General features: G+C 32.5%; 1 non-coding gene across 1 annotated transcript; it reads right to left on the bottom strand.

The window, feature by feature from the left end:
* Nucleotides 1-23,937: 23,937 nt before the first annotated feature.
* LOC139903464 (small nucleolar RNA R71) lies at nucleotides 23,938-24,044 on the bottom strand. The gene has a single exon (XR_011778281.1). It is a non-coding gene; the product is annotated as a small nucleolar RNA R71 (small nucleolar RNA).
* Between the last annotated feature and the right edge of the window lie 839 nt (nucleotides 24,045-24,883).

The raw sequence follows: 24,883 nt of genomic DNA, 5'->3' as shown, positions 1-24,883 counted from the left end.
TTTCCTGTTTTTCATTTATGTATTGTATGAACCTTATGCTGTTATATGTAATTTTCTTGTTATGAATGGAATTACTGCTGTTTGAATTATTGTACGGCATTTTCTTTAAGTTATTACATATTGGTTTTTGTGCCACCTGCTACCAGTTTGCCATGCTTAGTTATTATGTATTGTGTTGCTTCCATGTTGTTTACCCTGTGCTATGACGTTGTTGGTTAATGGATTTTGACATAAGTCGAAATTTTTGTTTGGAAGATCGATGGCTAGCGGAAGAGGTCCAAGGGAAATGCCCACAACAGCACAGATCGAGGAGATGATTGCCGCTCGAGTAGCCGTAGCTATGGCGAATGCCAACCCCCAAGCTCCACCGGCTAACCAGAACATTCGGAATGGGTGCACTTTCAAAGAATTTCAGAGTTGTAAGCCCCACAATTTCAGTGGAACAGAAGGGCCAGTTGGGCTGATGAGATGGTTTGAGAAGTTAGAATCTGTATTCCGTGTGAGTAACTTCTCCGAAGTGAATAAGACCAAGTACGCATCGTGCACGCTTTCAGATGGCGCTTTGACTTGGTGGAACATGCTCGCCCAGGCGCAAGGAATTGATGAAGCTTACGCAACACCCTGGGAGGAGTTCAAGAGGGCTATGATCGAGGAGTACTGCCCCAGAACCGAAATTCATAAAATGGAAGCGGAATTTTGGGAACTGAAAGTTGTAGGAACTAACCTTGATGGCTATAACCGAAGGTACTTAGAGTTAGCTTTGATGTACCCCACAATGGTTACTCCAGAGTACAAACGAATGGAACGGTATCTGTGGGGACCCCCTAAGGACATTCAGGAAAATGTCACTTCTTCGAAACCAGCAAATGTCCCGGAAGCTATGCGCATGGCGCACACCCTGATGAATCAAATTACCCGCCAAGAACCAGAGAAGGTGAAATCAGAATCGGGAGCTAGTAATTGGAAACATAAGTGGGATAGAAACAGAGGTAAAGGTTTTGATCAAAACCCATCTAAGAGGTACGAGAATTTTAAGGAAAACAACGACTGGAGGAACCCTAACCCGAACCCTAGCTCTAACCCTAACTACAAAGGTACCCTTCCTCAGTGTAAGAGATGCTACAAGCATCACATTGGACACTGCAACGTAGTGTGTGAGAAGTGCAAAAGGATTGGACATGTCGGCAGAGATTGTAAGAGCACCACCCCAGCTGTGAGGACAAACCCAAGTGGACCAAGGAAGTGCTATGAGTGCGGTCAGCAGGGCCACTTCAGGAATGAATGTCTCAACAAAAAGAAGGATGGCGGGCCAGCATGTGGGAGAGTTTTCAACATGAACGCCAGAGATGCCCGTGAGGATCCTGACTTGGTTACAGGTACATTCACCATCAATAAACTATTAGCTTCTGTCTTATTTGATACTGGTGCTGAAAGGAGTTATGTATGTAGACACTTTTTCTCTAAGATAGATTGGTCGTTAGTTCCTTTGGAGGAGAGTATTCTTGTTGAGGTAGCCAATGGGAAACAAGAGAAAGTTGACCAAACTGGCCGAGGAGGTATTATAAACTTGACTGGTGTAGATTTTGAGAAGAACATGAGCAACATCTTCGACTCATGCTTGAACTCCTGAGACAAGAGCAACTCTATGCAAAATTCTCCAAGTGTGAATTTTGGTTGAAGGAAGTCCAATTTCTCGGTCATATCGTGAGCGATCAGGGTATCAAAGTCGATCCCGCAAAAATCGAAGCCAATAGCAAGTGGGAGACCCCCACTACTCCTACTCATATCCGCCAATTTTTAGGCCTCGCAGAAATGTCCCGTTCATATCGATTATAAACGTTCCATATTAATTGATTTTGTTGCGAGGTTTTGACCTCTATATGAGACGTTTTTTAAAGACTGCATTCGATTTTAAAACAAACCATAACCTTTATTTTATCGATAAAGGTTTAAAAATATTACGACGATCATCAAATAATGATAATCTAAAATATAGCGTTTTCACACGATTATTACATAATGGTTTACAATAATATTACACATCAATTTAAATCTTCGAATGAAGTTTTCAAACAATATTATACAAGCCTGTTGACTCCAACTCTTGTCCATAAATTAGCATGCAACAGCGGAAGCTCATAATAATCACCTGAGAATAAACATGCTTTAAACGTCAACAAAAATGTTGGTGAGTTATAGGTTTAACCTATATATTTATCAATTCGTAATAATAGACCACAAGATTTCATATTTCCATTTCTTGTAAACAACATGCATGCATAAAAATCATCCATATGGTGAACACCTGGTAACCGACATTAACAAGATGCATATAAGAATATCCCCATCATTCCGAGACATCCTTCGGACATGATAAAAAAACTCGAAGTACTAAAGCATCCGTAACCATGGATGGGGTTTGTTAGGCCCAATAGATCTATTTTTAGGATTCGCGTCAATTATGGGCCAGTTCCCTAATTCTTAGGCTACCAAGCAAAAAGGGGCATATTCGGCTTCGATCATTCACCCATAGAATGTAGTTTTGATTACTTGTGTCTATTTCGTAAAACATTTATGAAACTGCAGGTATTCTCATCCCAAAAATATTAGATTTTAAAAGTGGGACTATAACTCACTTTCACAGATTTTTACTTCGCCGGGAAGTGATAATGCTAAAAACGAACATATATTTCATAGCATTATCCTTCAAGAAAGACAAGATTTTAGTTGCAATTGTTCTATTTACAAGTGATATTCATTTAAATAATAATAGGTGAAGACAAAAGACAGATTCGACGATTTGAAGACGCAAACGACCAAAAAGCTAAAAAGTACAAAGTACAATGGTCTTTCCCGAATGGTGTTTCCCTAGCAGACCCTAAAGAACTAGTCTTCTCCCCCCATTCTGAATTTTTATTTTTTTTAGGTTTTACGAGATGAAGACTTCCTGTGAATTAAACCATGGTCTAATGCTACACGCTTTGATCACTAAACGTAATAATGACACACTTCCAAGTGAAATAGTATCATTAATCAGAAGTAAATTGGACGGAGTAAGAAAAGAATCCAGATGCGAAAATAATAAGTTACAATTTGGTAAAGGAAAATCAAAATCCGCAGCGAAAAGGAGAGCACGACACCTTGAAAGATGTCACAAATGCGGAAAATAGTCACACGAAGGAAAATGTTCGACGAATCAGACATATTCCAATACCGAATTCATTACTTTATGCAGAGACGGACCGTTCATATGTTTAGAAGAAAAAACATTGAATGCTCGAGGTTACGCCTATGTAGCTATGGAAAATCAATTAGTCCGACTATCTTATGAGTGGGCTAGAGCATATCACTAAGAATACTATCTCACAGGTAAGTTTGTACAGTTATTATTTTTATTTTTATTTTTAACCTTTTGATAATAAACGCTAATTTGTTCGCTATAAAGTATTAAATTGGTATTCGATAAAATTAGGTCTTGCGACCGAAATTATTGATATCATACAAAAATTTATTACATCACTGCGAAATTTACCGTTTATTCTTAAGGTATAAATATCTTTCATCAATCAACCCAAAATATTTCAAAAATTCGTCATCAGTTAAACTAGGTTATGGAACCGAAATTACTTTACCGAAAAGAGGGGCGTATATTTTTGATAATATTTGATTGATTAAAGTGGGATAAAAGACCAAAAAGATTTTTAATTTTATTTTTACTTTCTTTTTAAAATTAATATTAAAATAATATTATAAACTTGTTAAAATTAATATATATTTAAAATTGTAAATATTTGAAAAATTAATATTTTTAAAACAAAAATATAATTTAAGTTTGGTGTGAATTTTTAATATGAATTTTTAATTTTATGCATTTTAAATTTAAGTTTGGTGTAAATTTAAAAACAAAAATTTACTTTATTTTGCTAAGTTAAAAATATGATTTTTAAAATTCGTCGTGAGTTGAAGACTAGGTCGTTGAACCGAAATTGCTTTACCCGAGGGAGGGACGAGAACTTTTATTATCATTATTTTTAATCTTATTGAACTAAAGTATGCCAAAAACATTAAAAAAACCCAAAAATCTTTGCTTTTAAAACGATGTTTTGAAATGACAAAATTTTAAAATTTTGTCGAGGGACGGACTAGGACATCGTTCCGAAACAACCTCGTCCTAAATAAAAGGAAAAACAAAATTTTAAATTTAATTTATATTTTATTAGTATAAGGTTTTTTTAAAAAAAAAGGCCAATATGTTTGGAAACTTTGGTAAAATTTAATCATTTCTACGCTAATCACTCTCAATAATTTAAATTGTTACTGATTTCTTGCAAATGAGGGCATTGCAAGATCTTAAGTGTGGGAAGGGGTTAAATTCTTTCAGATTTTTAAAATTTTTAACTTATACACTTGGTTACCATTAAAAATACTAGTAACGCAGTAGTTGTATTAGAATCTAGTGCTCTCTGATAACAAAGAACAGCCCTAGTCTTATATACTGACTACCCACTTCTAGTAAAATTTTTCAAAATTTTCAATTAAATGAATTCAAAATCATGTTTATACATATTTATGAACGATAAAACTAGGTGTTAACACCAAAATTATTGTTACCTCGGAAAGGACATAAATTGAGAAACAAACCAAAATGTTAGAATTCATTTAAAATGAAATAGAGGACAATAAAAAGACAAATAAAAGAAAATAAAAGCCAAGTATGGGAAAATTTACCAAGTTATTTAAAACATAAGTCACATATTTTTGTAACAAATAACTGAAGATACTTTTGTTTTGGACGATTTTAATCAGTTTTACCCGATTTACTGTAATATATTTGAAAGAAAGATGGATTTACACGATGAATCAATTCCATCATTAAAAGGAAGTAAAGTCTTCCGAAAAAGAAACGCGCTTCTTGATTTAGGTCATGAAGTTGTCGTCCAGACCAGCTGTAGGTTGACGAAAAATCAAGAAAAATCATCACTAAAATCAGCAGGAAATCCACGGACCTCAGCATAAAACAGGGTCGCCAAGTGGTCAGGCTTATCCTAACCATGAGAGGATCTGTCTTGTAAAATGGGGAGGACGCCGTGCAAATTAGCTTGATAAGACTAATGAATCAGATCCCCAGAAAGCATAATCTCCTTAAAGATCAAAAATCAGCTTTTAAGACTGATATTACTCAATCCTTGATATTGACCTTAAAGATTGAGAATTACAAACTCATGGAATTCAATGATATCTAAACTCGAGCTTGAACGAGAAAATATTTTGATCAAAATTTCAAACCGATTTGTTTTCTGAAAACCCATTTTCAATGCGTTCATTACCATTAAACGTAAAATCCTAGGAATTCACCTGTAATTCATTAGGTCATCTGAACCAAATCGGGTGTCAACCGTAAGAACGGTGGTTGCATAGCATGGTCAAAGACATGACCTTGTGCCAGACCAAAAAATTATAAGAGTGAGCTTTACTATTGCTCTTACCAAGGATAGTAATTGCATCCGACACGTTATAGACCATAATTAAAAGCATGTCAGGGGACATTGCCTTAACAGTTGCTTGTTCAACGCTTTTCTTTACAACCGGACGGTAGTTTACCGAAAGGTAATATACGGAGCAAGTATACTGGACGTGTTGCTTTCCCAATACAAGGTTAGCAAGTGGGTGACACAAAATCGCAAGTTTTGAGCTAAAGTTTTCAAATCTGAAACCCACCAAACCCACAAAAAGAATTTGCAAACACCGGTGAAGGGTTATTCCGGAAAACTTATCTAGGGTAAAAACTAGATTGAATTTACAAAAAGATCAAATGTTTTCATAAAGATCCAATTTCCTTAAAGGATCTAAATTTTTATAGTCATATGGGACTGTAAACCATAACGTTACTACCATTGTTCATACCGCCGTAATGAAATCACTGATGTACAAAGTGTGAAGAATAAAGAAGTGATTCTAGTATATTTCAAGACTATATTGCTTGAGGACAAGCAACGCTCAAGTGTGGGAATATTTGATAATGCTAAAAACGAACATATATTTCATCGCATTATCCCTCAAGAAAGACAAGCTTTTAGTTGCAGTTGTCCTATTTACAAAGAATATTTGTTCAAATATTAAAAGGTGAAGACAAAAGACAGATTCGACGAATTGAAGACGCAAACGACCAAAAAGCTAAAAAGTACAAAGTACAAGCAAAGAGGTTCAAATTATTGATGAAAAACGTCTCAAAATTACAAGAGTACAAGACGCAAAATGCAAAGTACAAGATATTAAATTATACGAAAGGACGTTCGAAAATCCGGAACCGAGACATGAACCAACTTTCAACGTACGACGCAACGGACCGAAAGTTACAAATTAATTATGTATGTAAATATAATATAATAAATAATTAATTATATAAATTATATATTTATATTATATTTATATAATAAAATCCGTCGGCAAGCTAGGAGCCAAACTTGTGTGAGCTAGATTCCACAGCTCCGCACTCGCGGAGCTTATAAAGCCCAAAAAGGCTGCACTCGCGGAGCCCACAAAATCAGAAATCCACCTATAAAAGGCCATGCAATTCGACGAATTATTTACTTTATTTTCTTTTCATCATAAGTAAAAATATATATATATTATAATTTTAATTTTAATTTTAATCCTAATAATAAGGGTATGTTAGCGAATGTTGTAAGGGTGTAAGTCGAAATTCTGTCCGTGTAACGCTACGCTATTTTTAATCATTGTAAGTTATGTTCAACCTTTTTAATTTAATGTCTCGTAGCTAAGTTATTATTATGTTTATTTAATACCGAAGTAATCATGATGTTGGGCTAAATATTAAAATTGGGTAATTGGGCTTTGTACCATAATTGGGGTTTAGACAAAAGAACGACACTTGTGGAAATTAGACTATGGTCTATTAATGGACTTTATATTTTTTTAACTAAATGATAGTTTGTTAATTTTAATATAAAGATTTACAATTGGACGTACCTATAAATAACCATATACACTCAATCGGACACGATGGGCGGGATATTTATATGTACGAATAATCGTTCATTTAACCGGACACGGGAATGGATGAATAGTCACTAGAATTATTAAAACAGGGGTGAAATTATGTACAAGGATACTTGGCATAATTGATAACAAAGTATTAAAACCTTGGGTTACACGCAGTCGATATCCTGGTGTAATTATTAAACAAAGTATTAAGACCTTGTTACAGTTTAAATCCCCAATTAGTTGGAATATTTGACTTCGGGTATAAGGATAATTTGACGAGGATACTCGCACTTTATATTTATGACTGATGGACTGTTATGGACAAAAACCAGACGGACAAATTAAATAATCCAGGACAAAGAGCAATTAACCCATGGGCATAAAACTAAAATCAACGCGTCAAACATCATGATTACGGAAGTTTAAATAAGCATAATTCCTTTATTTTCATAATTAATTGCACTTCTAATTATCACATTTTTATTTATTGTCATTGTATTTAATTGCACTTTTAATTATCGCACTTTTTAATTATCGTAATTTTATTTTATCGCACTTTTATTATTCGCAATTTCATTATCGTTATTTACTTTACGCTTTAAATTAAGTCTTTTATTTATTTAATATTTTACATTAGGTTTTAACTGCGACTAAAGTTTTAAAAATCGACAAACCGGTCATTAAACGGTAAAAACCCCCTTTATAATAATAATATTACTTATATATATATATATTTGTATTTTTATAAATTAAAACTAATATAGCGTTAAGCTTTGTTTAAAGATTTCCCTGTGGAACGAACCGGACTTACTAAAAACTACACTACTGTACGATTATGTACACTGCCTATAAGTGTTGTAGCAAGGTTTAGGTATATCCATCCTATAAATAAATAAATATCTTGTGCAAAATTGTATCGTATTTAATAGTTTTTCCTAGTAAAATATACACTATTTCATATACGCCTCGCATAACATCAAGTATTTTTGGCGTCGCTGCCGGGGAACATAAACGCCGAAAGCGCAACGCTAAAAAAAAAAGTTTTTATAAAAGTTTTTGTTAAGTTCTTTTTATAAATATAAGTTTTAAAAATAATAAAAATATAAAAATTCAAAAAGAAAGAAAAATACATTTATATTTTTAAGAGTTTATAATATTTATAAGTATTTTTATTTTAGTTTTAAAATAAAATTTTTATTTAAGTTATATTTATATTTTATGTATAATATAAAAAGTAAAAAAATAAAAATATAAAAAAAAGCTGAACCTGTAAAAATCGACCCCTTTTGAGCTGAAATTGAACCCACCGTGACTCGCGAAGCATTTGAACTGGACCACCCCGCACTCGCGGAGGTCTTCTGACAGGTCAAACCTAGGACTGCAATTAATACGAAATTAGGGTTTAAAATCTTATTATTATTAATAATTAGGGTTTTAATTAAATAAAATTAGTTTTTTATTTTAATTTGTATTTTTAAGTTATATTAAGTTTTAATAAATTATAAAATTAATAGTTTTATAAAATAAATAATATAAAAATTATATTTTTATAAAAATTATATTTTCATAAACTTTAGTTTTATTTTTTATATTTCGTACCTTTTTAATCGTTTCTTGTAATACTTTTAAATTTTTTTCGCTCGTATTTAATTTAAGACATAGTTTTTTGCCGTAGTTATTTTATTTCTAGATTTTTAAGATTTGCCGTAAAATCCCTTAAGTGCTTTTTCTTAGACTAAGATTTATGTGCTTTAGAATTTTACGACGCTACAAATTTTAGTTTCTTTTTAAGTTTCGACGCGCTACTTTCTTATCTTTTATTCACCGACATTTTTCGACGCGCTCTTTTTCTCTCTTATTTCTTGCCATTCTAGTTTTTAGGACTTAGAATTTTCTCTATTTATTATCTAATATTCCTTTAAATTTCAAACGAAAAATTGTTTTAAGTGGTTAAATTGATAGACATCAAAATTTTCTGGTTCGTAGTAATAGTTGGATTTGTACGTGGACCGGGTTATTGGAGCCAAACAGTACACAATTATATTGAGACCAAACGAATCCTGCCCCTCTGCTGTATCTTTTGGCTATTCGAAACGTGGGCAAAATCAGAAAAGTCTATTAATTGGATAACTTATATAATTTTTCTTTCTTTTTAAAAACTAATAGGATATTCAGTGAATGCACCGAGCAAAACGTTCACCACCTTTTGTACGTTCACCACCTGTAACTCGATCAAGACATCTAGCAAATATTGTCGCCGTTGATTTTTCTTCAGAATTATCATCCAGTCGACCAAGTACTCCAATTCAAATTTCCGATAATCCATTTTTCGAACCCGACCTCACAATTGAGAATCCGGAGAATATTCAGGGACGATTCCGAGATCCTGAACCATTAATCTTTCCTCCGGAACCACCAATCATTCAAACAGAGATTGTTGAGGAACCTATCATTAAATCAGAATCCTATAGTGATTCAGATTCAACAAATTCAATCATGGAAAATCTGGAACCTTTAAGTATGGAAGACCGAATGAGAGCTAAACGCACTGGCCAAGGTCACGTAATTACTCATCCAGACATTAATGCGCCAGATTATGAAATCAAAGGACAAATTCTACACATGGTAACTAATCAATGCCAATTTAGTGGGGCGCCGAAGGAAGATCCAAATGAACATCTTCGTACCTTTAATAGGATTTGCACTCTATTTAAAATAAGAGAAGTGGAGGATGAACAGATATATCTCATGTTATTTCCCTGGACTTTAAAGGGAGAAGTCAAAGATTGGTTAGAATCGTTACCTGAAGGGGCGATTGATACATGGGACGTTTTAGTTGAAAAATTTCTTAAACAATTCTTTCCGGCATCTAAAGCCGTGAGACTTCAAGGAGAAATTGTTACGTTCACACAAAAGCCAAATGAAACTCTATATGAGGCGTGGACCAGATTTGGAAAGTTATTAAGAGGATGTCCGCAACATGGTTTAGACACCTGTCAAATAGTACAAATATTTTACCAAGGATGTGACATCACTACACGAAATGACATAGACATAGCAGCTGGTGGTTCCATTATGAAGAAAACAGAAACTGATGCTTATAAAATTATTGATAACACTGCTTCCCACTCACATGAGTGGCACCAAGAAAAAGATATCGTTAGATCATCTAAAGCAGCTAGAGCCGACTCTAGCCATGACTTAGATTCCATTTCCGCAAAGATAGATGCTGTCGAGAGACGAATAGAAAAGATGACTAAAGATATCCACTCAATACGAATTAGTTGTGAGCAGTGTGGAGGACCACATTTAACAAAAGATTGTCTCAGTATTGAACTAACAATGGAACAAAGAGAGAATGTTTCATACATAAACCAAAGGCCTGGAAATAATTATCAGAATAATTATCAACCGCCAAGACCAATTTACAATCAAAACCAGAATTATAATCGAAATGTTCCATACAATAACCAACAAGGTCCTATCAATCAACAAGTATCTAATAATACTTACAATCAGCAAAGACCTAATTTTCAAAACAAACCACCACAAACCGATGATAAAAAGCCGAATTTAGAAGATATGATGACGAAGCTAGTTGAATCTCAAACACAGTTTTTCACATCTCAGAAACAAACCAATGAACAAAATGCTCAAGCATTTAGAAATCAACAAGCTTCTATTCAAAATCTGGAACAAGAAGTAAGTAACCTAGCAAGGTTAATAGGTGAAAGAAAACCGGGAAGTCTACCTAGTGATACAAATGCTAACCCCCGAAATGAAACAGCTAAAGCCATTACCACAAGAAGTGGTATGACACTTAAACCACCTGAAATACCTGTAATTTCTGAGGAAGCTATTCCTACTCCACAAGAACTATAACCTGATCAAGATAAGAAAAAAGAACCGGTAGTTGAAAAGGTTAATGAAGATAACACAGTTAAGGCTAAACCTTATGTTAAACCATACCAACCACCGCTTCCTTACCCGAGTAAAATGAGAAAAGAGAGACTTGAAGCCGAGCAATCCAAATTCTTGGATATGTTTAAACAAATAAATGTCAATCTTCCTTTCATTGATGTAATTTCAGGAATGCCTAGATATGCTAAATTTCTGAAAGATCTCATCACAAATAGAAAGAAAATGGAAGAACTCTCGGCTGTTACTATGAATGCTAATTGTTCAGCAGTGCTGTTGAATAAGATACCATAAAAATTATCAGATCCAGGAAGTTTCACAATTCCATGTTTTCTGGGTATTCTTAGTTCAATAGAAGCATTGGCAGACTTAGGTGCTAGTATAAATTTAATACCGTATTCACTATACGCTAAACTAGACCTTGGAGAATTGAAACCAGCAAGAATAAGCATACAACTAGGCGATAGATCAGTAAAATATCCTAGAGGGATAATGGAGAACATGCTAGTTAAAGTTGGTACTTTAGTATTTCCAGTAGATTTTGTTATTCTGGACATGGAGGAAGATTCTCGAGTACCTCTCATATTAGGAAGACCATTCTTAAACACGGCTAAAGCAATAATAGACATGTTTGGTAAGAAACTGACCCTAAGTATAGAGGACGAGAGTGTTACCTTTTCAGTTAATAGAGCAATGCAACAACCGCAATCTGCAGATGATACGTGTTATTATATTCAAACTATAGAATCACATGCAGAATTGTTAGAAGAATTTCCAGAATTACAAGGAACAGGAGAATGTTCTTTAGGAGAAGGTACTGAACCAATTGATGAAACTGAAATGTTAGCTACACTTATGGCTAATGAATATGAACCAACAACAGAAGAAATTCAAATGCTAAAAGAAGAAGACAGATATCGATATAAATCATCGATAGAAGAACCTCCGACATTAGAGTTAAAGCCACTTCCAAACCATTTGGAATACGCTTATTTACATGGTGAATCTGAATTACCTGTAATAATATAGTCTTCTCTTACTAAAAATGAAAAATCTCAACTCATTTCTGTGTTGAAAGCTCATAAACCAGTTATTGCATGGAAGATTCATGATATTAAAGGAATAAGTCCTTCGTATTACACACATAAAATCCTTATGGAAGAAGGTCATAAAACGTATGTGCAATGCCAACGAAGACTAAATCCTAATATGCAAGATGTTGTTAAGAAAGAAATTATTAAACTGCTTGATGCAGGTTTAATTTATCCAATTTCTGATAGTCCATGGGTAAGCCCAGTTCAATGCGTGCCTAAGAAGGGTGGCATGACTGTCATTACAAATGAGAAAAATGAGCTTATTCCTACTAGGACTGTAACAGGATGGCGTGTATGTATTGATTATAGAAAATTAAATGACGCCACCAGAAAAGATCACTTTCCCTTACCTTTCATTGATCAAATATTGGAAAGATTAGCCTGAAATAGTTACTATTGTTTTCTTGATGGTTTTTCCGGATATTTTCAAATTCCAATAGCACCCGAGGACAAAGAAAAAACCACGTTCACGTGCCCTTATGGTACTTTTGCTTACAAACGCATGCCATTTGGACTTTGCAACGCCCCTGCAACCTTTCAAAGGTGCATGATGGCGATTTTTCATGACATAATAGAAGAATGCATGAAAGTTTTCATGGATGACTTTTCAGTCTTCGGTGATACTTTTGAATCATGTCTAATTAATCTTGAACGAATGCTTATTAGATGCGAACAATCAAATCTAGTACTTAATTGGGAGAAATGCCATTTCATGGTTAAAGAAGGCATTGTTCTTGGTCATAAAATCTCAAAAGAAGGAATTGAAGTGGATAGAGCTAAAGTAGATGTAATTGCTAAACTTCCACATCCTACCAATGTTAGAGGAGTTATGAGTTTTCTAGGGCATGCCGGTTTTTACCGACGTTTCATAAAAGATTTTTCTAAAATTCCCACTCCTATGAATAAACTCCTAGAAAAGGATGCTCCATTCATCTTTTCAGATGAATGCATCAAATCTTTTAATATACTTAAAGAAAAACTCACTAATGTGCAGATCATGATAACTCCAAATTGGAATCTACCGTTTGAACTTATGTGCGATGCAAGTGATTTTGCAATGGGAGCCGTTTTAGGACAAAGGATTGAAAAACGACTTCAACCTATATATTATGCTAGTAAGACGTTACAAGGAGCACAAACGAATTACACAACTACTGAAAAAGAACTCCTTGCTATTGTCTTTGCTTTTGACAAATTTCGTTCATATCTTGTTCTAGCTAAAACGGTGGTCTATATCGACCATTCTGCTCTTAGATACCTATTTTCGAAACAAGATGCCAAACCAAAATTAATCCGTTGGATCTTACTTTTACAAGAGTTTGATATTGAAATCCGAGATAAAAATGGAGCAGAAAATCTCGCCGAATCTCGCCGCTGATCACCTTTCTCGTCTAGAAAATCCCGAATTAGAAGTTCTAAATGAATCGGCCATACAAGACAACTTTCCTGATGAATATCTATTGAAGATAGATTATAATGAAATTCCATGGTTTGCAGACTATGCAAACTACTTAGTATGTGGATTCCTTGAAAAAGGGTTGTCGTACCAAAAACGAAAGAAATTCTTTAGTGATATAAAACACTATTTCTGGGAAGATCCACATCTGTTTAAAAGTTATCCCGATGGAATAATACGCCGATGTGTATTCGAAAATGAAGCTAGTCAAATCTTAAACCATTGTCACACAGGACCAACAGGAGGGCATTATGGGCCTCAACTTACAGCAAGAAAAGTTTATGATGCTGGATTCTACTGGCCTACAATTTTACAAAGACGCACACCTTCTTTGTAAATCCTGTAATGCTTGTCAAAGGGCCGAAAAAATAAGTCAACGTGATGAAATGCCACAAAATGTCATTCAAGTATGTGAAGTATTTGACGTTTGGGGTATTGACTTTATGGGTCCATTTTCAAAATCTCATAATAATCTATACATTCTCGTAGCCATTGATTATGTATCTAAATGGGCGAAAGCACAAGCTCTCCCAATTAACGATGCACGAGTTGTAGTCAATATTTTAAAACTTCTTTTTGCAAGGTTCGGAACACCGAAAGCTTTAATAAGTGATCGGGGTACTCATTTCTGTAATAATCAACTTGAGAAAGTTCTTAAAAGATATGGAGTAACTCATAAAATCTCCACCGCATATCATCCACAAACAAGTGGACAAGTTGAAAATACCAACCGAGCTTTAAAACGTATTCTAGAGAAAATCGTAGGATCAAATCTGAAGGAATGGTCCATGAAATTGGAGGATGCACTTTGGGCTTTTAGAACAGCCTACAAAACTCCAATTGGAACCACACCTTTCAGACTCGTTTACGGAAAAACATGTCATCTTCCAGTAGAAATTGATCACAAAGTATTTTGGGCTTTGAAGACATGTAATCTTGATTTACATGAAGCTGGACGTCTCCGGTTAAGTCAAGTAAATGAATTAGAAGAATTAAGACATGAAGCATACGAAAATTCGTTAATCTATAAGGAAAGAACGAAGAAATGGCATGATAAAAGAATCAGAAGTTCAAAAGAATTTAAGGAAGGAGACATAGTTCTTCTTTTCAATTCACGATTCAAGCTATTTCCTGGAAAATTAAAATCAAGATGGTCTGGACCATTTATAGTCAAAAGAGTTTTCCCATACGGAACAGTAGAATTAATAAATTCAAATGGGATTGAATTTAAGGTTAATGGTCACAGAATTAAACATTACATAGATAGTCCGATGGAAGTTGACAATGAAGTTAATCACAATTTCAATACCACATCTAACTAAGTGTGGGGAGAATCAAGTCTTTTAAAGGATAATATGTATTTCTGTTAAAGTTAGATTTTCTATTTTCGTGTAGTTCTCGGAAATGGAACCCGAATGGTCTTTCCCTAGCAGACCCTAAAGAACTAGTCTTCTCCCCCCATTCTGAATTTTTATTTTTTTTAGGTTTTACGAGATGAAGACTTCCTGTGAATTAAACCATGGTCTAATGCTACACGCTTTGATCACTAAATGTAATAATGACACCCTTCCAAGTGAAATAGTATCATTAATCAGAAGTAAATTGGACGGAGTAAGAAAAGAATCCAGATGCGAAAATAATAAGTTACAATTTGGTAAAGGAAAATCAAAATCCGCAGCGAAAAGGAGAGCACGACACCTTGAAAGATGTCACAAATGCAGAAAATGGTCACACGAAGGAAAATGTTGGACGAATCAGACATATTCCAATACCGAATTCATTACTTTATGCAGAGACGGACCGTTCATATGTTTAGAAGAAAAAACATTGAATGCTCGAGGTTACACCTATGTAGCTATGGAAAATCAATTAGTCCGACTATCTTATGAGTGGGCTAGAGCATATCACTAAGAATACTATCTCACAGGTAAGTTTGTACAGTTTTTATTTTTATTTTTATTTTTAACCTTTTGATAATAAACGCTAATTTGTTCACTATAAAGTATTAAATTGGTATTCGATAAAATTAGGTCTTGCGACCGAAATTATTGATATCATACAAAAATTTATTACATCACTGCGAAATTTACCGTTTATTCTTAAGGTATAAATATCTTTAATCAATCAACCCAAAATATTTAAAAAATTCGTCATGAGTTAAACTAGGTTATGGAACCGAAATTACTTTACCAAAAAGAGGGGCGTATATTTTTGATAATATTTGATTGATTAAAGTGGGATAAAAGACCAAAAAGATTTTTAATTTTATTTTTACTTTGTTTTTAAAATTAATATTAAAATAATATTGTAAACTTGTTAAAATTAATATATATATAAAATTGTAAATATTTGAAAAATTAATATTTTTAAAACAAAAATATAATTTAAGTTTGGTGTGAATTTTTAATATGAATTTTTAATTTTATGCATTTTAAATTTAAGTTTGGTGTAAATTTAAAAACAAAAATTTACTTTATTTTGCTAAGTTAAAAATATGATTTTTAAAATTCGTCGTGAGTTGAAGACTAGGTCGTTGAACCGAAATTGCTTTACTCGAGGGAGGGACGAGAACTTTTATTATCATTATTTTTAATCTTATTGAACTAAAGTATGCCAAAAACATTAAAAAAAACCCAAAAATCTTTGCTTTTAAAACGATGTTTTGAAATGACGAAATTTTAAAATTTTGTCGAGGGACGGACTAGGACATCGTTCCGAAACAACCTCGTCCTAAATAAAAGGAAAAACAAAATTTTAAATTTAATTTATATTTTATTAGTATAAGGTTTTAAAAATAAAATAAAAAACGCCAATATGTTTGGAAACTTTGGTAAAATTTAATCATTTCTACGCTAATCACCCTCAATAATTTAAATTGTTACTGATTTCTTGCAAATGAGGGCATTGCAAGATCTTAAGTGTGGGAAGGGGTTAAATTCTTTCGGATTTTTAAAATTTTTAACTTATACACTTGGTTACCATTAAAAATACTAGTAACGCAGTAGTTGTATTAGAATCTAGTGCTCTCTGATAACAAAGAACAGCCCTAGTCTTATATACTGACTACCCACTTCTAGTTAAATTTTTCAAAATTTTCAATTAAATGAATTCAAAATCATGTTTATACATATTTATGAACGATAAAACTAGGTGTTAACACCGAAATTATTGTTATCTCGGAAAGGACATAAATTGAGAAACAAACCAAAATGTTAGAATTCATTTAAAATGGAATAGAGGACAATAAAAAGGCAAATAAAAGAAAATAAAAGCCAAGTATGGGAAAATTTACCAAGTTATTTAAAACATAAGTCGCATATTTTTGTAACAAATAACTTAAGATACTTTTGTTTTGGACGATTTTAATCAGTTTTACCCGATTTACTGTAATATATTTGAAAGAAAGATGGATCTACACGATGAATCAATTCCATCATTAAAAGGAAGTAAAGTCTTCCGAAAAAGAAACGCGCTTCTTGATTTAGGTCATGAAGTTATCGTCCAGACCAGCTGTAGGTTTACGAAAAATCTAGAAAATCATCACTAAAATCAGCAGGAAATCCACGGACCTCAGCATAAAACAGGGTCGCCAAGTGGTCAGGCTTATCCTAACCATGAGAGGATCTGTCTTGTAAAATGGGGAGGACGCCGTGCAAATTAGCTTGATAAGACTAATGAATCAGATCCCCAGAAAAGATAATCTCCTTAAAGATCAAAAATCAGCTTTTAAGACTGATATTACTCAATCCTTGAGATTGACCTTAAAGATTGAGAATTACAAACTCATGGAATTCAATGATATCTAAACTCGAGCTTGAACGAGAAAATATTTTGATCAAAATTTCAAACCGGTTTGTTTTCTGAAAACCCATTTTCAATGCGTTCATTACCATTGAACGTAAAATCCTAAGAATTCGCCTGGAATTCATTAGGTCACCTGAACCAAATCGGGTGTCAACCGTAAGAACGGTGGTTGCATAGCATGGTCAAAGACAGGACCTTGTGCCAGACCGGAAAATTATAAGAGTGAGCTTTACTATTGCTCTTACCAAGGATAGTAATTGCATCCGACATGTTATAGACCATAATTAAAAGCATGTCAGGGAACATTGCCTTAACAGTTGCTTGTTCAACGCTTTCCTTTACAACCGGACGGTAGTTTACCGAAAGGTAATATACGGAGCAAGTATACTGGACGTGTTGCTTTCCCAATACAAGGTTAGCAAGTGGGTGACACAAAACCGCAAGTTTTGAGCTAAAGTTTTCAAATCTGAAACCCACCAAACCCACAAAAAGAATTTGCAAACACCGGTGAAGGGTTATTCCGGAAAACTTATCTAGGGTAAAAACTAGATTGAATTTTCAAAAAGATTAAATGTTTTCATAAAGATCCAATTTCCTTAAAGGATCTAAATTTTTATAGTCATGTGGGACTGTAAACCATAACGTTACTACCATTGTTCATACCGCCGTAATGAAATCACTGATGTACAAAGTGTGAAGAATAAAGAAGTGATTCTAGTATATTTCAAGACTATATTGCTTGAGGACAAGCAACGCTCAAGTGTGGGAATATTTGATAATGCTAAAAACGAACATATATTTCATCGCATTATCCCTCAAGAAAGACAAGCTTTTAGTTGCAGTTGTCCTATTTACAAGGAATATTTGTTTAAATATTAAAATGTGAAGACAAAAGACAGATTTGACGAATTGAAGACGCAAACGACCAAAAAGCTAAAAAGTACAAAGTACAAGCAAAGAGGTTCAAATTATTGATGAGAAACGTCTCAAAATTACAAGAGTACAAGATGCAAAACGCAAAGTACAAGATATTAAATTATACGAAAGGACGTTCGAAAATCCGGAACCGAGACATGAACCAACTTTCAACGTACGACGCAACGGACCGAAAGTTACAAATTAATTATGTATATAAATATAATATAATATATAATTAATTATATAAATTATATATTTATATTATATTTATATAATAAAATCCGTCGGCAAGCTAGGAGCCAAACTTGTGTGAGCTGGATTCCACAGCTCCGCACTCGCGGAGCTTATAAAGCCCAAAAAGGCCGCACTCGCGGAGCCCACAAAATCAGAAATCCACCTATAAAAGGCCATGCAATTCGACTGATTATTTACTTTATTTTCTTTTCATCATACGTAAAAATATATATATATTATAATTTTAATTTTAATTTTAATTTTAATCCTAATAATAAGGGTATGTTAGCGAATGTTGTAAGGGTGTAAGACGAAATTCTGTCCGTGTAACGCTACGCTATTTTTAATCATTGTAAGTTATGTTCAACCTTTTTAATTAAATGTCTCGTAGCTAAGTTATTATTATGCTTATTTAATACCGAAGTAATCGTGATGTTGGGCTAAATATTAAAATTGGGTAATTGGGCTTTGTACCATAATTGGGGTTTAGACAAAAGAACGACACTTGTGGAAATTAGACTATGGGCTATTAATGGGCTTAATATTTGTTTAACTAAATGATAGTTTGTTAATTTTAATATAAAGATTTACAATTGGACGTACCTATAAATAACCATATACACTCGATCGGACACGATGGGCGGGATATTTATATGTACGAATAATTGTTCATTTAACCGGACACGGGAATGGATTAATAGTCACTAGAATTATTTAAATAGGGGTGAAATTATGTACAAGGATACTTGGCATAATTGATAACAAAGTATTAAAACCTTGGGTTACACGCAGTCGATATCCTGGTGTAATTATTAAACAAAGTATTAAGACCTTGTTACAGTTTAAGTCCCCAATTAGTTGGAATATTTGACTTCGGGTATAAGGATAATTTGACGAGGATACTCGCACTTTATATTTATGACTGATGGACTGTTATGGACAAAAACCAGACGGACAAATTGAATAATCCAGGACAAAGAACAATTAACCCATGGGCATAAAACTAAAATCAACGCGTCAAACATCATGATTACGGAAGTTTAAATAAGCATAATTTTTTTATTTTCATATTTAATTGCACTTCTAATTATCACATTTTTATTTATTGTCATTGTATTTAATTGCACTTTTAATTATCGTAATTTTATTTTATCGCACTTTTATTATTCGCAATTTCATATTTACTTTACGCTTTAAATTAAGTCTTTTATTTATTTAATATTTTACATTAGGTTTTAACTGCGACTAAAGTTTTAAAAATCGACTAACCGGTCATTAAACGGTAAAAACCCCCCTTTATAATAATAATATTACTTATATATATATATATATATATATATATATATATATATATATATATATATATATATATATATATATATATATATATATATATATATATATATATATATATATATATATATATATATATATATATATATATATATATATATATATATATATTTGTATTTTTATAAATTAAAACTAATATAGCGTTAAGCTTTGTTTAAAGATTTCCCTGTGGAACGAACCGGACTTACTAAAAACTACACTACTGTACGATTAGGTACACTGCCTATAAGTGTTGTAGCAAGGTTTAGGTATATCCATTCTATAAATAAATAAATATCTTGTGTAAAATTATATCGTTTTTAATAGTTTTTCCTAGTAAAATATACACTATTTCATATACGCCTCGCATAACATCAACTATGCACACGAATATAATATAATATATAATTAATTATATATATTATTATATATTATAATTATAAGCAGCCCACGTTTAACTCAAAGAGATGAGCTGGAATCCAAAGCTCCGCGACTGCGGAGATTTGAAGAGTAGAAGTACTGCACTCGTGGAGTTCAACAGTTAAACGTGGGCCTATAAAAGGCAACGAATTCTGCTCGATCAAACACACCTTTTTCTTTTCCTTTCTCTCAACATATACGATATATATATATATATATATATATATATTTATATTTATATTTTATAATTATAATTTTAATTTAAATTTAATAATAATAAGGTTATAGTGGCGAATGGTTTAAGTTTGTAAGTCGAAATTCTGTCCGTGTAACGCTACGCTATTAATACTCATTGTAAGTTATGTTCAACATTTTTAAATTAATGTCTCGTAGCTAAATTATTATTATGCTTATTTAAGCCGAAGTAATCGTGATGTTGGGCTAAATATTAAGATTGGGTTATTGGGCTTTGGACCATAATTGGGGTTTGGACAAAAGATCGACACTTGTGGAAATTAGACTATGGGCTATTAATGGGCTTTATATTAACTAAACGATACCACGTTAATTTAATATAAAGGTTACAATTTGACGTATCTATATATAACCACGTACGCTTAATCGGGTATGGTGGGCGGGATATTTATAAATACGAATTATTGTTCATTTTACCGGACACGGGGATGAATTAATAGTCAATGGACTCGTTGAAACAGGGGTGGATTACATTCAAGGGTAATTGGTGTAATTGTTAACAAAGTATTGAAACCTTGGACTACACGCAGACGATAACCTGGTGTATTCATTAAACAAAGTATTAAGACCTTGTTACAGTTCAAATCCTCAATTAGTTGGAATATTTGACTTCGGGTATAAGGATAATTTGACGAAGACTCTCGCACATTATAATTATGACTGATGGACTATTATGGACAAAACCAGATAGACATATCGAATAATCCAGGACAAAGGACAATTAACCCATGGTAATAAATTAAAATCAACACGTCGAACATCATTATTACGGAAGTTTAAATAAGCATAATTCCTTTATTTTATATCTCATCACACTTTTATTTACTGTCATTTTATTTATTGCACTTTTAATTATCGTACTTTTAATTATCGCATTTTTATTTATCTTCATTTACTTTACGCTTTAAATTAAGTTATTTGTATATTTAATATTTTACATTAGGTTTTAATTGTGACTTAAGACATAAAATCGACAAACCGGTCACTAAACGGTAAAAACCCCTTTTTATAATAATAATAATACTACTTATATATATATATATATATATATATATATATATATATATATATATATATATATATATATATATATATATATATATATATATATATATATATATATATATATATATGTATATATATATATATATATATATATATGTATATATATATATATATATATATATATATATGTATATATATGTATATATATATATATATATATATATATATATATATATATACAAATATAGTTTAAAAATATAGCGTTAAACTTGGCTAGCTCCCTACGGAACGAATCGGACTTACTAAAAACTACACTACTCTACGATTAGGTACACTGCCTATAGTGTTGTAGCAAGGTTTAGGTATATCCACTCTATAAATAAATAAATAGCTTGTGTAAAATTGTATCGTATTTAATAGTATTTCGCAATAAAAATATAACTATTTCGTATACACCTCGCATAACATCAAGTATTTTTGGCGCCGCTGCCGGGGAACTCACTTAACGCCAAAGCGAAACGCCATAAAAAAAAGAGATTTTTATTAAATTTTAATCTATTTTTGTAAAAAAAATATAAGTTTTAAATATTAAAAACAAAAATATAAAAACATAAAAAAAATATATATATCTATATTTTTAAGTTTATTAAAAATTTTATATTTTTATTGTGAAAAGTTATAAAAAAAACTAGTAAGCAATTTTTAATTTAAGTGTTATTTAAATTACATTTTCTATAAAATAAAAACTGAAAATAAAAAAAAATTAAAAGTAAAAAAGTAAAAAAAAATATATTAAACATTGAACCTGCGTAATTTGAGCGTGCAGCTCGTTTGAATTTGTATCCTCCGCATACGCGGAGTTCTTAGGCAGAAGACATCCGCACTCGCGGAGCCGTCTGACATCTGCAACCTTGTACGCATTAATTACAGATTAGGGTTTAATTAATTAGTATTAATTAACCTAATTATGGTTTATATTTAATATTAATTAGTTATTGTTTAATTAAAGTTGTATTTTAAGTTTTAAGTGTTAATTAGTTTTATAAATTTATAAAATTAATACTTTTATACAATAATATAAAAATAATATTTTTTAAAAAAATTGTATTTTTATAACTTTTAGTTTTATTTTTATATTTTGTATCTTTTTATTTCATTTAATCGTAATTTGTATATTTATCGTTCGTAAATAGTTTCAAGATTAGTTTTTGTCGTAGTTATTTTTATTTCTAGATTTTTAGGCTTTGCCGTAAAATCCCTTAAGTACTTTTTCTTTAGACTAAGATTTAGGTGCTTTATAATTTTACGACGTCGCTTATCGCTATAATATTTTATAGATTTTAGTGCCTTTTAAGTTATTGCCGTTTTGGATATAGAATTCCTTTTAAGTTTTAATACCTTTAGACGTAAGTTTTAATTTTTAGTTTTTAGACTTTTAAGTTTCGACGCTGCATTTTATTATTTTTCGACTTTTATTTTTCGACGTTTTTCGACGCACTCTTTTTCTTTCTTATTTCTTGACGCTCTAGTTTTTAGGACATAGAATTTTTTTATTATTTTCTTTAAACTTCGACGAAAAATTATTTTAAGCGGTTAAATTGATAGACATCCCAAATTTTCTGGTTCGTAGTAATAGTTGGATTTGTTAGTGGAGAGTTGTGGGCTTCCGATTTAAAGGGTCCTGGCTACCTACTGCATCTTTTGGCTATTCGAAACGTGGGCAAAATCAGAAAAGTCTATTAATTTGATAATTTATATAATTTTTATCTTTATAACTAATAGGATATTCAGTGAATGCACCGAGCAAAACGTTCACCACCTTTCATACGTTCACCACCTGTAACTCGATCAAGACATCTAGCCAATATTGTCGCCGTTGATTTTTCTTTAGAATCGTCATCTAGTCGACCAAGTACTCCAATTCAAATTTTCAATAATCCATTTTTTGAACCCGACCTCACAATTGAGAACCCGGAGGATATTCAGGGACAATTCAGAGATCCTGAACCACTAATCATTCCTCCTGAACCACAAATCACTCATTCAGAGATTGTCGAGGAAGAAACCATTAAATCAGAATCCTCTAGTGATTCAGATTCAACAAATTCAATCATGAAAAATCTAGAACCTCTAAGTATGGAAGACCGAATGAGAGCTAAACGCACTGGCCAAGGTCATGCAATTACTCAACTAGACATTAATGCGCCAGATTATGAAATCAAAGGACAAATCCTACACATGGTAACAAATCAATGCCAATTTAGTGGTGCACCGAAGGAAGATCCAAACGAACATCTTCGAACTTTTAATAGAATTTCTACTCTATTCAAAATAAGAGAAGTTGAGGATGAATAGATCTATCTCATGTTATTTCCTTGGACTTTAAAGGGAGAAGCCAAAGATTGGTTAGAATCGTTACCCGAAGGAGCGATTGATACATGGGATGTTTTAGTTGAAAAATTTCTTAAACAATTCTTTCCGGAATCTAAAGCCATAAGACTTCAAGGAAAAATTGTTACGTTCACACAAAAGGCAAATGAAACTCTATATGAGGCGTGGACAAGATTTGGAAAGTTGTTGAGAGGATGTCCTCAACATGGTTTAGATACTTATCAAATAGTACAAATATTCTACCAAGGATGCGATATTACTACACGAAAAGACATCGATATCGCAGCTGGTGGTTCCATTATGAAGAAAACCGCAACTGAAGCTTACAAAATTATTGATAACACTGCTTCCCACTCACATGAATGGCATCAAGAAAAAGACATCGTTAGATCATCTAAAGAGCTTAGAGCCGACTCTAGCCATGACTTTGATTCCATTTTCGCAAAGTTAGATGCTTTCGAGAGATGAATGGAAAAGATGACTAAGGATATTCACGCAATACAAATTAGTTGTGAGCAGTGTGGAGAACCACATTTGACAAAAGATTGTCTCAGTATTGAACAAACAATGGAACAAAGTGAGAATGTTTCATACATGAACCAAAGGCCTGGAAATAATTATCAAAGTAATTATCAACCGCCAAGACCAAACTACAATCAAAATCAGAATTATAACCGAAATGTTCCATACAACAACCAACAAGGTCCTATAAATCAACAAGTATCCAATAATACTTACAACCAGCAAAGACCTATTTTTCCAAATAAACCACCACAAACCGATGATAGAAAGCCAAATTTAGAAGATATGATGTCGAAGCTAGTTGAATCTCAAACTCAATTTTTCACATCTAAGAAATAAACCAATGAACAAAATGCTCAAGCATTTAGAAATCAACAAGCTTCTATTCAAAATCTGGAACAAGAAGTGAGCAACATAGCAAGGTTGATAGGTGAAAGAAAACCAGGGAGTCTACCTAGCGATACAAATGCTAACCCCCGGAATGAAACAGCTAAAGCCATTACCACTAGAAGTGGTATTACACTTAAAC

Source organism: Rutidosis leptorrhynchoides, chromosome 3, assembly GCF_046630445.1.
Source record: "Rutidosis leptorrhynchoides isolate AG116_Rl617_1_P2 chromosome 3, CSIRO_AGI_Rlap_v1, whole genome shotgun sequence".
Classification (NCBI taxonomy): domain Eukaryota; kingdom Viridiplantae; phylum Streptophyta; class Magnoliopsida; order Asterales; family Asteraceae; genus Rutidosis; species Rutidosis leptorrhynchoides.
Note: the sequence above shows the minus strand (reverse complement) of the source record. Positions and strands in the feature narration are given on the sequence as shown.